A 14,496-nucleotide genomic window follows, 5' to 3' on the forward strand; every position below is an offset into this window, starting at 1 on the left:
TACATCGTCGGTCAGCGTCGTCGCTCGAGACGGCTGCTAGGGTTTGAGGGACACCGAAGGGCTGAGCCGGTTGTGCCCACGATGGAGATGCGACGCCGGGCGCGGCCGCGGAGTTGCCAAAGGAGGGTCGACGCCGGCAGCGATGGAGACAGGATCGTCGGTCGCCGTCGTCGCTCGAGACGCCTGCTAGGGTTTGAGGGACGGGCGGCGTGCAGGAGGCCTGACGGTGACAGGGAAATAAATTCCGCACCCCAGAAAGGCGCGGAGCAGAAAGGCCGATTTAGGGATCTCAGAATCACCGTGGAGAGCAGACGAGGGTGAGGGAAGCAGCGCGATTTTGAGGTTTGGCAGCGTGATTTGGGAAATGTGGGATTTTGTAGGGTTTTCCTTTGTTTCGGCGGCCACGGTGGACGATGCGGTGGACGATGCACAGTGAAATTCTTCGCCACGTCAGGAGTCGCGCATGGAGTCGCGCAGCACAGGCGCGCAGTATATATATATATATATATATATATATATATATATATATATATATATATATAATAACTTTAAACTTTTGATAAACCGCAATCATTTAAGGTAAAATATTTTCACTAATCTCAATTTTAATATGTTATAAATATTGTAAGAATTAATCTCAACTAAGACCGTCACGGGTACAATATAAAATATACTATTTGAAGAGAAATTTATAATATTTTCGCATCAATTAACCTAAAAATGAAAGTGGTGAGATTGGGAAAACATGGACAACTTAACATCCAATGAAGAATTGAATTACCTTTGTTTTCAGGATATAGTTGAGTTAATTATGATAGAGCAGAATTGCATAATAGGACAAGGGTTCAAATCTCAGCGAAGCTGAGACAATATCTTCCTCTATTATGTCCAATTGTAGTTTCTCGATTTACCTCCTCACATATGGTCGTGGGGCTAAACATTGAAATATTTAGAGAGAACTTATAATATTTTATTCATGTATAACTTTTGTAAAAATAAAATTTAAATTCAGATAAATTACAAAAAAAAGATAAATTAAGAAATTGAGAATGTGAATTATAAATTTGACAGGTCAATTTAGGTTACTAACAATTAAGATTTTATGGTATCACGTTTTAAATAAGAAAAGAGTAAAAATAATGGAAAAAATTAGAATTTTATTTATATTTATTAGTTAACAATGTTTTGTCGTAATAAAAATCAATATTAATAAGTTAAAATCCTTTTTAAATTTAAAAAAGGAGAAACTAAATAATAGAATATAAATCTACAAATATAGACGATATAGTTATAATCTAAAATAAATTAGTGATGCAAAAATAATTAACATCAATTAAATATTTTATTAAATTTCCATTTATTCACTAATGAATATTTGTTCAGATTTTTAAGTAGTATTCTATGTTAATTTAGGAAGATAATTTACAGTTTAACATGAATTGAGTTTTTCAAAGAAAATATTAATTTTGTTATTTTACTTTGATAAATAAATTTAAGATGTGAATAAAATGCCAAAAATCAATGTTTTAAACTACAATTTAAAAGTTCTATGCACATGTAAATAAAAATTATAAAATTGTCGAACTTAATCTCTATAGGAATACATTTTAGATTTTGAATTGAAATTAGCATGCTAAAACATTTTTTTTGAAAAATTAATTAATGTTATATTTATTTAAGATGTAAATCCATAAGCATTTTAAATTTTATTCTAGACTTCTTAAACATTTTAAGTTAGTTATTGTACATAATGGATAATAATGATGTTATCTACTAAAACTTTAGTTAAGCTTGATAGAGAATATGTAGTAAAAGAATTTTATTTTATTTTATTGTCTTTTAACTACGAGGTGTTTAAATTGAATGTGTAATATTCAAATAGAGCATTGGAGAAAACAAATAATAGACATATGAGAGAAAATTGAAAAGAAGCGCGTGAACTCTAACGTCTATAAGTCTATGTATTAACTCGCCGACCTTTCTTATTATTCCTCTTCCGCCATTTTTTTCTGCCGCGCTCGCTCTCTCTCTCTCTCTCTCTCGCTCTCTCGCTCTCTCGCTTGCATCGAGGCTGCCAAAAGGTTCATCATTTCCGTGTCTGATCTTTATATTTCTGTAGTTTATTCAATCTAACTAGCTATCTTGTTTCTTTTTAGGGTTTATTTAGTTAGTGGGCAAAAAGAAGCACGGAAGATTATCGTTCCGAACAAGTGGATGGAGTGAGCCTGCAGAGGTGGTAGAAAAATAAACGAACGATCTCTCTTCTTTGAAGAACAAGTTTGTTTGATCGTTCCTTCTTTCATGGGTTTATTTTTGTTTTATTGGTTTTTCGGTTAGGTTTTACTCAATTTTAACTTCGATTTAGATTTTTATAATTATTATGCAATGCTTCTCTGGAATCGATTAGAGAATAAGTGTGTCCAGATTGCCTTCTTTGGAGTAATAACTATTCGTTTTTTGTTGTATCTTTGTCACTTTGTGCAAGATGTTTACCTGAATGATTCTTAAATTAAAAGGACTGAGCGTGACTAGTGAATAAAGTACATGTTCCTTTTTCTTCTCCTGTTGTTACTTCAAGTTCCAAATCTTGTACTTTGCCCTTATTGTTTCAAGAACTGCAGGAACCTTTCTAGTATATTTTGCACTTTTTTCCTTTATATATATTTTTGTTTTTAGTTGGGTTTTGATTAGAGTTTCATCTTAATTCTTTGATTCAGGGTTATCTGCTTCACATGAATTTTGTATCGCACATTGTTGATAATTTCTGTAAAAGATTCATTTGATTTTAGGACTGTTGTTACTTCTCCTGTTGTTACTTCAAGTTCCAAATCTTGTACTTTGCCCTTATTGTTTCAAGAACTGCAGGAACCTTTCTAGTATATTTTGCACTTTTTTCCTTTATATATATTTTTGTTTTTAGTTGGGTTTTGATTAGAGTTTCATCTTAATTCTTTGATTCAGGGTTATCTGCTTCACATGAATTTTGTATCGCACATTGTTGATAATTTCTGTAAAAGATTCATTTGATTTTAGGACTATCTTAACCATTCCTTCTGTTTAATTCCCATTTATTATCTATCTTGGTATTTTGTTCTGGAAGTTTTGCAACTTGACTTATCCACATTGGCAGTAATTTTAATTCGTCTAATAACCTCAAGGTTATTATGCTATATATATATAGTTCTACTATGTTTAGGAAGACATTGCAATGAAATCACCTTAAGGACTTATTCAACACTTATAGGAGCTTTTGACTGTAGCTGCAAGCTTAGATAACAGATCCCTTCTTTGTCTCCAAGGCTTACTTTTATTGTTAGGACTTATTAATTGTGCATGGTCATTCATATTAGAATCCCATTTGGTTATGCCCCTAAAAGACAAAACAAGATTGTTGCCCTTCAACAAATAGGATCTAGTATTTTTGAAGTTTCAGATAAGAATATTCAAATTTATTAGAATAGTGAAATGGCATAATTTCTTATGTGGAAGAGGAGGTCACCTGATGGAGGAAATGGCAGAGGAAGAAGAGTCACATCACATACCTTGTGTCGCCATGTCTCGGAGGAGGAAGAGGAGTCATGTAACATACCTTTCGTTGTTGTGTCTTAAAGGAAGAAGGGGAGACCTAGACGAAGGATGAAGATGAGTATTGCGTGAGCTCTCTTTGCATAATCATGAGATAAGAGTTAAGAACCCTAGGCGGAACCATAGAAGAGAGAGATCTAGGTGGACGAGGAAGAATTGTAGGAGCCTCACACACATGTTTTGCATCTTGGAGAGCTTCACTTACACGACCAACTTTTTTTTTGTAAAGTCGTATGTCGTTATGAGGAACAAAGGATGATTGTTAGAGACTTTTGTGACTTGACTAATAGGTAAAATGAGATGATTTGCTTGTGTCGACCGACATAAAATGATATTTTAACCCATGAGTTGACATTGATATACTTACTAAGAGAACAAGCTCTTCAAACAAAGATAACTTATCAAATTGAAGATCTTGAATCATTTGTATATATGGTTAGACTATGCACTTACACGTGTCCAATATGAATTTCTACCTGGAACTTTATGTAACATTCATTCCTTAAAGTTTTATAAATTTAAACTTCTCTTTCTTCTGCATGAATACTTAAGAGTACTTAAAAGTCAACAAAAAAAAGTTGCACAAAATGATTTTAATGTGTTAGAAGCAGAGAGGGAGGAATAGGAAAGCAAAGGTACTCTTGATAAATATAAGAGACTTGATGGATAAAGAAAATGAACTAACAAATATTTTGCTGTTAATAAGGTAGTTGCATATGAAATTATGAAATAATATTTGTTTTTATCTTATACAATAGCTGATTCACGCCTAGCGGATCTATTGAAGATGGTTGACTATCCACAATCTTTGCTAAATCGTCTTTATAATGGGATTTTATTTTTTGAATATTTCTAACTTCCTATTGGACTAATTCTGAGTTGTAAGGATGGATCTAAGGATTTTTTAATTTTTTCAATGATTAAGCTATGATTATGCTTGAGAAAAAATGGTGTACACTCTACACTTTAAGTTGTTAAAAGTTTTTTTGCTTTGGCAATTTATTTTAACAACCTTGAGAAGTGCATGATAAACTCAAACTTTTTTCCATAACATATTAACTTCTCTTATGGTTATCATACAATTAAAAAAACTCCAGGTCTTCTCAAACATAATCATAGCTTAATCATTGTAAATATGTTGTATCCTTAATTTCATCATTATATTAAATATTCAAAATTTTTGTCGTAAGATCAATTTAACAGTTAGTAGATAGTCAATTGTCAACAATAAGAATGCCATGGGCCTAATTTGGTGAGTTTCACACTTTGTTGTTCTATTGTACTATATAAGAAACTAATAAATGTTTTGATATTTGTGATTGGATGGTGATTTCAGAGTTTGTTTTGTTAAAATGATAATTACATAGCTAACTACCTTTTAACTACAATGTACTTGATAATTTGTTTCTTTCTTCATCGAGTATCAGTACCATTCTTATCTCGTTCCTCGCTTTTCGATTCTGATACATTAGAATCACTTTATACAACTAAAATTTTATTGCATTTATGTACTCTTTAATGACATAGGTCTCATGATGAAGAAGAAACTAAAATAAAAATGATGACATACTAATTATCTTAGAGGCTTGTGCTCCCTTATGTGCCATATTATTTAGTCAATTAAACTAAAGCATAACGAAATTTCAAGATCAACTAAAACAATGACCACCAATTTGATTCTTTGTAGGTAGGCATACAAATGTAACCGCATATTATGATGATAATCTCACCCTAAATTCGAAATTATAATTATTGTATTTGATCCATTATGCAACCAAATCTAAAAAAGTTTTTAAAATTTTATAGAAAACTCTATTGTTTGATTAAGAAGTTTGACAAAGAATAACAAAAAAAATTCACATATTATCATGTATATGTAGGATCAGTGGGATGCGCTAGAGGGGGAGGGGTAAATAGCGCATTCGTTGTTCGTTCATTTTCGTTCTATCAAAGATAACTAAGCAGCGAAATTAGATAAATATGCAGGGACACGCAGGTTTACTTGGTTCCTAACTTCCCAGGGTTAGTACATCCAATGCCTATGTACGGGAGGTGCCCGTCTACTAGTGGTCTCCTTTCTAAATCTTATTCGGAGGTGTCTTATAGTCCAAATAATCAAGATAAGTACAAAATAAGTAAGATGTAAGAAAAATAACCAAATAATTTGCGTCGAAGCCGATCCAGAAGTCTTGAGCGTCGCACACTTCTCCTTGAACTTCCTCGGTTGCAAAAGTCTGACCTCGTTCGCATTCAGCAGCACCACTAGATGAAAAAGATGGTGTAGAAAAATTGTGTCCTGGCGCTTCATGCTACGGTCTCTTATATAGCCCCTTATGGCCGCCTGGATTCTTATCCGGACGCTTGGATAAGATCTGATCCGATCCGATATCTTCGGTCTTATCCGGGCTGATTCTTCTGGATCGGGGCGCCTGGAAGAGATAGGGGCGCTTGGAAATCTTTAGGGCGCTTGGATCCAGTTAACTTGGGTTTGACTCGAGTTGACCCCGGGGTTGGTTCGGCTGCCTCTGTTTGCTCCACTTATGTTTCCTCCATCTTGCTTCCAGCACCTGGTTCTTACAAGATAAGCATACAAACACGTAAGCAACCTAAGCCTTTCCCTATATGTCTAACTTCGAATTTCCAATGAAATCTTGGGTTAGTCTGACGCTTACTGTTCCCACACTAGGAACGTGCCTTTACCCACTCTTCTCGGGAGAATTTACCTGCCAACCAAGTCCTCCAGACTTGTTAGATTTTCGCTTAGCCTCGATCCTTAACCCCCTGGATTTGCTGCTAGACAATTGGTCCACCTGATCTGTCTAAACTTTCTGCCAAACATCTGGTCCACCTGACCTGTTTGGACTTCCATTGCCATGCATTTGGTTTACTTGACCTGCCTAGACTTTCACTTAGTGCACTTGATCAGTCAAGACTTCTGCCTAGTCTTCCAGACTAGGACTTACACTTGCTTAGCTTCCAGTCAGGACTTCCTTGCTTAATCCTCCAGATCAGGACTTTTTCTCTGTCTAGTCTCTAACTAGGACTTTCCCTGTCTAGTCTCAACTAGGATTTCTTCATGCCTGATCTAACCAACTAGACTTCTTGCTAGTCTTCTGGTCAAACTGACCTGACTAGACTTCACTCACATTCAAACATTAGGTCTTGTTTGGATCAACCCTTGGTCAAACCGACCAGATCTAAGTGTATTGTCAAACATCGAAATTCTAGGATCAGACCTAGTGCTCCTTGCACCAACAGTATAATCATCGAATTGGTAGGCTATATTTATATCATGTGCATTAGGAACCATTCATAAGGGTTAAGAATAAATCATAGACAAACTTTGTTAGATAGATGCCCTCCCTTCTCTCCCCTTCTGGGTATTTGCCATTGCCCATTGCTGAATATTATCTGGTAGTAAAAGAATACTGAGAAAAAAAAAGTTTAAGAAATGCATGTTCACAATTGTGAAAAGTCAGAATTCTGAATGTTATGATTGGAGATTCTTGGTGTTCCCTGTGTTAAAATCCTATATATGTCTTGCCAAGAGCCTTTTTGTGTGACTTTTGTATCACTTGGGCCGAAATTCTATTTTTTTGTTAGCATTATAATGATGTAGGATTTTAATCATGATTATTGAAGGAGTGTAGTTCTAAATCCATTTTAAAAAACCAAATCAAATCGCTTCTAGAATCTTTGATTTTTCATATTGCTGTGGATTTAGTTATTTAGCCCACTAGAATTTATATATTCATTAATGATTAATTGATGCAGTGGATGTAGGTACTCTCCACCCATATTTTATATATTTTTATTGATTAGGAATGTAGAAAATTTGGTCTAGCTTTGATTTTGAGTTCCACAATAACGAAGTTTTATTTCTAAAATGTCTAACCATCAAGAGTAATGACATATCTTTCAAATTTAATGATTTACTAGTATGTTTTACTATTACTAATCTGATTTTGCACACACTTAATTCAAAAGTTACTTGGTAGTCCTTTTACATTGCAACATATTCAAAGATGAAGTCTAACTATTAGTGTTGATGCAACGATACCACATAGATGAACCTTCGAATGTTGCCTCCTCCCCTTGCTTTTGAAATTCATACTCAATGTCATCTCTTGTTTCAACTTAACCATTCAATGATGCTTTATTTCCTCCCCTCATTGTCACCGTGCATTCCTTTAGCCTTCTCACATTCCTACCCTAGGATTTCTCTTTTATTTCTAAAGTTAATTCTATTCTTAAAATGAGGACCCACGATGTTTCCAATTCTCCAGAACCTGTGCACCGTTTGATGTTGGAGAATATATCTACCTTCGAACATCAAAACGTCAAATTTATAAAAATCTAGCGCTTCCCTTTCCGGTGAAAATTGTAACTATTTACATTTGTCTCCCTACTAGTAACCCTTTCCGATGAATTTGAACCTAGTAAGTCCCAATCTTAACCTCTGTTTGTTCCTCCATGTTTCCCAAAGGTGTGTTCATCTCAAGTGTTGGTGCAAGAAGCACTAGATCCTTACTAGGATTTCGATGTTTGACAATATACCTAAGTCTGGTCAGTTTGACCAAGGGTTGATCCAAACAGGTCTTGATGTTTAGATGTGTGGAAGTAAGTGAAGTCTAGTCAGATGACTAGCAAGAAGTCCTAGTCGGTTAGACGAGGCAGTGGAAGTCCTGATCTGGAAGATTGGGCAAGGGAAGTCCTGGTAAGTGAAGCTAGGCAAGGGAAAGTCCTAGTTGCGACTAGGCACGAGCAAGTCCTGGTTTGGAGGATCAGGCGTAAGTCTTGGCAGAGTCGAAGCACTAGGTGAAGTCTGGGCTGGTCTAAAGGACCGAGTCGTAGCAAAAGTCTGGGCTGGTCTAGAGGATCGAGCCGCAGCAGAAGTCTGGACTGATCTGAAGGATCGAGTTGTTAGTGAGAGCCCTAGAGCCAATCATTTGATGATTGTTGTATGGACTCATTGTATCATATTTCTATTTATAAAGGCATTATTTGTGGTTATTATACTTACTTGTATTAGTGCCAAATAAACTAAGTATAATAGCGTCCTTGTGTAGTAGGTTCATATCTATGTCAATCGATTGGTTGAATCGATAGTGATATGATATAGAGAACACTACACTAAACTATTCCTAGTCAAGTATTAACATTCAAGGACAATGTTAATGCATAGAGACTAGCATGTAGGTCAACATGATGACTTGATCTCACAAGTCATGGATATGAGATATCAAGTTGACACATGGGTATGCATTGGAGAATGTATATCGAATGACCCACCATGAGAAAGTATCATGGATCGTTATATGAGTGTCATATACTTTCTCATGTGGCTATTAGTATGACTATTAGTCCTTGGACCTGAAGTCACCATGGTTCCCAACATAAGGAGTTATATGCTTTGGTTTCGTCAAACGTCACCCGTAACTGGGTGGACTATAAAGGCGATTACTGGGTGTATAACGAGTTATGTAGTGGGATGTGAGTGATGTAGATGGGATCTATCCCTCCCATATAACGGGAGTGATATCATAGTTCTTGATAGAGTTAGACCACTAAAGTGCATGGCCATGCCCGAATGAGTCAACATGTGATGTTGAGCTCGTTCGATTATAGTGAGTCTACTTGGAGTTCAAGATATAGATTGATTAGAGGATGACACGGTCTATGCCTCGGTTTAATCAATCATGATATCAAGGATAGAAGGACATTGTCACATATTGTGAAGAGTCACAATTAGTAGTCACAAGGTGATGTTGGATCTCAACATTCTTGTAGCTTGGGTAGTAGTGATGTGTTGCTAGATACCGCTCACTACTTATGCACCTAAATGAGTTTAGGGCATTGCCAACGTTACAAGAACCTATAGGGTCACACTCAAAGGGCAATTAGGTGGAAATTAGGTTCATATGATGAACCAAGAGGATTAGATTCATGTGATGAATCAAGTTGGGTGCGCTGCTGCCTTCGACGACGAGCTATGATCTTGGACTCGCTCAAGGAAGAAGCGCACGACTGGAGGAAGAAGCGCACGACTGGAGGCTCAGAGGACGCGATCAGGGATTAGGGAAGAGGAGTCGCGCGATGAGGAGGGCTTCGGTTCGCTCTGCACCGCTGCCTTCGACGACGAGCTACGATCTTGGACTCGCTCAAGGAAGAAGCGCGCGACTGGAGTCCGTCGTGAGTAGCGAGAAGAGAGAACTCTTCTGAATGGTGTGGAGCGGCGAACAAGGACGCACGCGAGTGCATGCGAGGAAGCCGCGTGGCGGCGATGAACAGAGAGAAGGGAGGGGATCGATGGCTTGGTTTGGTGGATAAACCTAAATCTAAACTCGCTCTAATACCATGTAAAATAATATGAAATCTTGTCTTATTACAAGAAATAAGTTCCTATTTATACACGAATATAGGGACATATTATAGGAGAATTATTCTAGAAAAAAATATTTATCCCTAAATATTCTAACAAATATATTTGAAAAACATGGTAAAGCTATTTTTTTACAATTCTTTTAATTGTCTTTGAAATTGAAATTACTTGAGAAATATTATAATATAATGTTAAACTTGCATATATTACTTAAAAATATGTAACTATTGTTGTCCAGATAGACATTATAAAAAATAATGTGGCTAATTAGTAACAGTAAATCGCAAATGTCAAATTATAAAGCTTACTATGTTAATGGTGCATGTAATTCATATAAATACCATGATACTTATCAAAATTAGTGCATTGTGCTAGAGAGTTCTTATTCGTAAATCAAATTTAAAATGTCGTTCCGAGTTGGGGTTCCGTTGGCTAGTCAAAAACAAGGTTGTTTCTTTTGGTATTATGTCAGATTGCTTGGTAGGGTTCGATGGCCTCTTCCTTTGTTAATGGAAGTTGTTTGAGATTTTAACACTTCCAGGAGCTAGTCATGAGTTAAAGGAGACACTTGTTGAGCTTGGGCAGTGCTCATTGAATTGCTCACACGGTGAAGAAAACCCTTGCAGGGCTGTCATACAAGTTTTGTGGCCCTTGAAGAGATGTTTTGTGATTCGTCATGGTCCTCAAGGAGTGTTTTTTTGAGACATCATGGTTTTTGAGGAATCTCCTTCATAGTAGATGTTTACAACTAATCCTAGTTGTCTCCCCTACAAAATATTTTATATCAATTCTACTTCTTGAGTCTTCCTCCATTTTACTTATTTACTCTTCAAAATCAAAACTATCAAGTATTTTTCTTTTAATTATTCTTAGAAACAAGCTACAAGAATATAACATTATCTAGCTACAAGAATATAACATTATACAGTGTTAGTACGGTATGAGACTCATCGACACAATCAACTTAAACAACAAAAGAGCAATGATCTGTGTCAATTAGTATCGGTGTTTCAACTATGCCACCCAACATGACATGAGATCTCAAACCAATTTGTAAGTACCACATGAGATTTCATTTTCTTGTTCAAATGCTTTGTTAGCACAAATGTAGGAGAACAGTTAGTTGCACATGGTGTTTAGTATTAGAGATGTGGTAACCATGTATTGTTGTTTTCTGGAATGTGGAAGCAGATGTGAAGATGTATAGCTTGATTCTGTTACATGGGATATAACAACATTTAATTTTCTAGAATATCTCAAGCTTGTATTTATCATTTTGGTTCTCTCGTGGAGATATCAGTATTTAAAACTCTATGTCCATCTTAGTGATTTGTTGATCTGAAACATTTTGTATACCATTCTGGTACAATATGACAACAAAAAATAAACAAAATTTAAACAAATCAGTTTTATTTCTCAAGTGCTTGTACGAGGTTATGCTGGTAATTATAGCCTGTACTGACACTACAACTATGGGGTACTGAGGACGACTTGGAAAATCATTTTCTGCTTCATGCGTTGCTAGCGCCAATCAATAGTGTTCAATCAAGGTCTGCAGAGTAATTTAGATCTTGTGAAAAAGTTGATAGTATTGATAAGCAATTTAAACATTTTGCTAAATTCCAGGAAGTTTGTCTTGCCCTTATGAAGCAAGTTCTGGTTCGATAACAACATTAGATAGAGGTTATGAGTAAGATACTATAGCTATTCCAAGAGCATTTCTTTTGACTTGGAAGGTTTAAACAAAATGCCAGCATTTTTATGTTCATGTAAAGTAGTGAAAGATTTTTGATGTTCTTTTTATAGGGTAAGAAATAAACAAAGTCATGGTGCATTCTTATTCTTCCAAAATCGTTGCATCGTTAACTGACAAAGATGAGCAAGTTCCTCGTCATGTTTTCCCACTATTATGTAAAGCTCCAAGAGTTTGAAACTTACATAATAACTCCAAGCCTTCAATATTTATTTGAAGTTTTTTTGTAGGCAACGGTGATAGTTGTTATGAGACCAACATTCCTTCTATCAAACTCAATCATTTGCTAAATTGATGCACTTTTTTCTAAATTTTTTCTGCAATTTCCTTCCATTTATGATAGATAGGCTAGAAAATTGTTTGCAGTTGCTTTACTTGTGCCTAGAACAATGGAACTTAGATCATATTGCTTTCTTAAATGGTATGTGTATGTTATATTTCCTGATTCATTTGTCTGTTATCTTCAAATGTAGTTGGCTTTTACGGGAACAATGGTGAAATATGGTTTAAAGCAAGATGAAACAATGTTTATTTCATTAATTGGCATAAGCATTCTTTGAAATTCTGCAAAATCATACCTACACTAAGGTATGATTTTCTTACAGTACCACATATCATGAATTTGATTAAAAAAATTATAGTTCTTATATTTTATTAGTTTTTAGTATAGGATAACATCTATAGGATAGTAGATATGCTTGTTAGCCTGCTATATCAAAACAATCTTTTGTTGTAAGGAAATTTGAAAATTGTGTACAATTGATTTTCTTATCTAAGTTACTCCTAGTTGAACTTAGTGCAGATGGAAAATTAGAAAGAGCAAGGAAATTGAACTTTCACAAAAGATTCTCATCATGTCTTTTGCACTTGCATCATAGTTGATATCAAATAAATCTATGAATTTGTTAGCATGACTCATTTCATTCATTGACAAGTGAATGCCATTTATTGAAAGGATATATTTTTTAACTTACAACCTTTCCAATTCGCTAAAATGGCTTCAGAGTTTTGAAATATATCAAGTGTCTAATTTGATTGATCTAATAATGAATATTTCTTATACTATTGCTAGGGGTGAGGAAATATTAAAAATTTTGATATACCGCACATACGATACTTACATATATCAAATATATCGATATTAACGGTATATCAAAAATTTTGATACGATATAATATCGTATTGAAATTTTTGATATTGGAATCAGTATGAGATTTGATATTTTCGGTATTTCGGTATATATCGAAATAATGAAATACCAAACAATTTCGATGGGCAATTGAGCAAATATATTTTTTTTCTTTTATAATTTTGGCATACTGAAAATACCAAAATATCGAACAATTTTGAACAATGCTATTAGAGCGAGGTTGATATGCATGCTCGAATTATGTTCTGTTTATACAGTAGGATTTCACATGTATAGAATTTTCAAATGATATGGATGGATTTTACTTTGATTGATGAATGGATGAAATAAAAGCATAGCAGAACAGTTCATGCATATATCACGTCCATCTGGATTTTATTTTAATTGTTCATATGTAATTTGTTGTTGATGTTTAAATGATTTGTTTAAATAAAATGAATTTCTGTGCATATTGGATTCGCGTCATTTCATTGCAAAGAAATGAAAGTTGTATTTTATATACACCATGATTTTCTCGATAGTATTAATTATTACTATTAAGGTCAGAACTTAGGTTACTTATTCGAACATAACGTTAAAATGAGTCGGATAGTTTGGTACTGGTCTGTAGACATATCATCCACGTATGCAGTGAGTGTGCATGACATGGGACGTGACATGTCATAGAGTGACATGGTTATTGCATCACACACGTGCACGTGCGGATTGTAGCTCAGTGTGAAAAGGAAAATTTTTTTTTTCAAAAAAATGAAAGAGCTAGCCCGGGTTGTCTTGTTGGAATAGTGCAGAGTCGGAGTGTAAATCACCCGGGCTGGCTCCGCCATTGCACACGTGAGCATATGATGACACATGTGAGCATATGTTTGTCATGGGTCGGTTCAGATTAATTTTTTGATTTTTCAATATCTTCAGAAATTTTCTAAATTGTTTAGGTATTTTACATTGAATTTTCTTTGTGAAAATTAAATTTAAAATAAAGGAAATGCCTATTGATTACTTGTGTGTTTTTAGTGTGTTAGTTTTATGTTTAGTTTTGAATTTGAATTAAGTCAATTTTGTTACTGATTTGTTATTTTTGTATTGATTTTGATAATTTGAATTCTATATGACATGAATTATACATCCTATGATTTGTTGTGATGTGCAACGAAATGAGTTGAGGAAGGCTATTCAGGAGATTGTAAAATGAACATTATCTGATTATGATCGACCATGTAAAAGTTAACATATGACTTCTACAATATATTAACTGTGATTTTATATCATTTTGATTTGGTTTCTTTGAGTGATAAACTAGTTAAAAATAATATTTCAATGAGCAAAATAAATGATGGACACTTTATGACACTCATTATATTTTAAATGAACATAATCTAATCATGATCGGATATGTAGAAACTAGCATGTAGCTTCTATAACATGTAACAGCTACTTGTTAGTTTCTACAACGTGTAGAAGCTAGCAGGTAGTTGCTATTGAAGAATAAGGGTAAGGGTAATACGGACAGTTCATGCTAGATGGATCACCCATTTGACTTTAATTAAAAATGAGGTGTTTATCTGACTTTAATTGAAAAGTGGGGCGCCATATTGATTTTTGCCCATTTATTTTTCCTCTAATTCCCTT

At 34.7% G+C, this 14,496-nt stretch overlaps 1 pseudogene; it reads left to right on the top strand.

Moving 5' to 3' along the window:
- LOC141831720 (uncharacterized) overlaps positions 1–436 on the top strand; it is a 6,824-nt pseudogene extending 6,388 nt beyond the window's left edge.
- Positions 437–14,496: the final 14,060 nt, after the last annotated feature.

This window comes from Curcuma longa, chromosome 7 (assembly GCF_044706935.1).
Source record: "Curcuma longa cultivar G26 ecotype Majalengka, Jawa Barat chromosome 7, ITB_CL_G26_1.1, whole genome shotgun sequence".
Lineage (NCBI taxonomy): Eukaryota > Viridiplantae > Streptophyta > Magnoliopsida > Zingiberales > Zingiberaceae > Curcuma > Curcuma longa.